The sequence below is a fragment of the Pecten maximus genome, unplaced genomic scaffold (genome assembly GCF_902652985.1).
Source record: "Pecten maximus unplaced genomic scaffold, xPecMax1.1, whole genome shotgun sequence".
Lineage (NCBI taxonomy): Eukaryota > Metazoa > Mollusca > Bivalvia > Pectinida > Pectinidae > Pecten > Pecten maximus.
The window spans coordinates 1-2066 of record NW_022980250.1 but is presented as its reverse complement, the minus strand read 5'-3'; the positions used below and the strand labels follow the sequence as shown (position 1 = coordinate 2066).

Here is a 2066-nt window from a genome sequence, read left to right as displayed (position 1 = left end):
CGGGATAATGGACCCAATTAAGTATTCTTTGGTATATACAGAAGTCATATGAAAAATATTTTTGATATGTTTTCTCTAGAAGTATTTTAAAATAATTATCCAAAAACCCGATCCACGACCTAATTTTCGTTTACGCATTGGGCATGAGTAAAAAAGGAACCGGAAAACACAAATCCGGATATATTAAAAACGAAACCGACATCTTCTTTATCAAAAAAAAAACCATCCTACTGTTTTATGACATGATTTGGACTTCATCATTTTGTATTATTGAAGATATCAGAGATTTTCTAGCTATTTATGAATTATGTCATTTCAGGGTGAGTAACACAAATTAATTCCATCAAGTACAGTATGTCACGCTCGCATAACTAGATTAGTAAACATGGTAAGTATTTTTGTGGTGTTTCTATGTGGTATGTATGTAGGGTTTGTATTTAGTGGTGCGCTACCTATAAGTCGGACCTCTCTGTCAGGTAAGTATTTTCGATAAAGCGCGAGAGATACGAGATGACGGACGATCGGTAAGGCACGCTCTGGACGGAGGATCGTTCGAGGTATTGGAGACATTGTTATATTTGTCTCATATGAGTGAAAGCACAGAAAGCTGACTGTGGTAAGTGTTTGCCCCTTTTTGGTTTATATTGCCCATGTATTTATCCGATTGGATTATAGTATTTACCTGTAGGAGACCGGTCAAGCATTTATAGTTGATGCGGTCCACTCGTGCGTGACTGAGTTGTTTACGTGTATGTTTGAATTTCTATAACTAGTTATTGTTTTATCTATATGTTATAATGGTAACTATAGTATCAATAAGCTGTATAAGCAAGATATTTGTATATCAGTCATGTATTAGTTGTATACGGGCCAGTTATTGTCATATATTTAGTGTAAAGTAAGCGTATGCGTTTTCTATAGGTATGGAGGCCCATAGGTGATAGACTGTAGTTATTTATTGTACGCTGTGGACCCGCAGGGTTACCTAACTGATAATTTGCATAAATATGCTATATTATTCAGTAATTATAGTAATATTTAAGTTTGTGTTATTTAAATATCCTGAATTTATATATAATTGTATATCTGGAAACCCCAGTTTGTTAGGCGTGTAAATGTATGGAAGCGCGTAAGTGAAATAAATATCTAGCTCTTGTATACGCGAAGAGACTTTTAAACTACCTGGAATATTACGGATTTCTACAAACTATGCCCTATTTTCTGTATTTACCAGCTTTCTACCGTGGATTATTAATGGAACTGGGTGAGATGGACCAGCCAACACAGTAACAGTTTTGATCATGACAGGGTCATCTACATGTGATAGTCAGTGGCGGTATAACCCAGCCTTGTTTCCCGGTGATACAGTTGACTCATATAAGTCAGTGGTCAACAGTTCGACCTACATGTATACCTGTGTGGTTTCCATGTGGCAGTGATGATGATTCCGATATCGGCTGATTGTTATGTTAACACTGAAGTGTTATGAGATACTGAAGTATCTACATCTACGCTCATAGCTGGCCACTCATGTGACGTGATAGGACAGTGGACCAGAGGAGTTGATTGGAAAGGAAGAGGACAGAACTTTTAAAAAGACTGTATATATCCTTATGTGTAGTGTGAGTGTGTGTGCATTTTGTATATATAATAGCCTTATAAATACTGTAAATAAATATGTATATACCGTATAGAATGCTTTATTGTGTTATCAATACTGGGTATGGCTGTGCCGCTCTGACCACAGTTACACAGTACACAATATAAATCTTATTTATCCAATATTTTAATAATTAATTGACAAACATTTGCGGGAGAAGTTATGTTTTTTTACAACAGTTCTTGGCCTACAGAACATTTGATGAGATTATTATGATATACATTGTATATTGTGTTGTCGTTCTATACTTATTGGGAAATTGGTAAGGCTTTATTATCAAATTATGTTTCCATGAAAAAAAATTTGATTTGACCATTTTTGCAATCTACTGCACATTGTTTATTTCAGTATTTGACTTTTATCTGGAGACCTCCAACATGTTTCAAATGATTTCTTTAAAACTTTT

General features: G+C 34.9%; 1 long non-coding RNA gene across 1 annotated transcript; it reads left to right on the top strand.

Moving 5' to 3' along the window:
• The first annotated feature begins 362 nt into the window (after positions 1 to 362).
• LOC117319463 lies at positions 363 to 1691 on the top strand. Its single transcript, XR_004530737.1, has 2 exons — positions 363 to 616; positions 1235 to 1691. It is a non-coding gene; the product is annotated as an uncharacterized LOC117319463 (long non-coding RNA).
• The last annotated feature ends 375 nt before the right edge of the window (positions 1692 to 2066 follow it).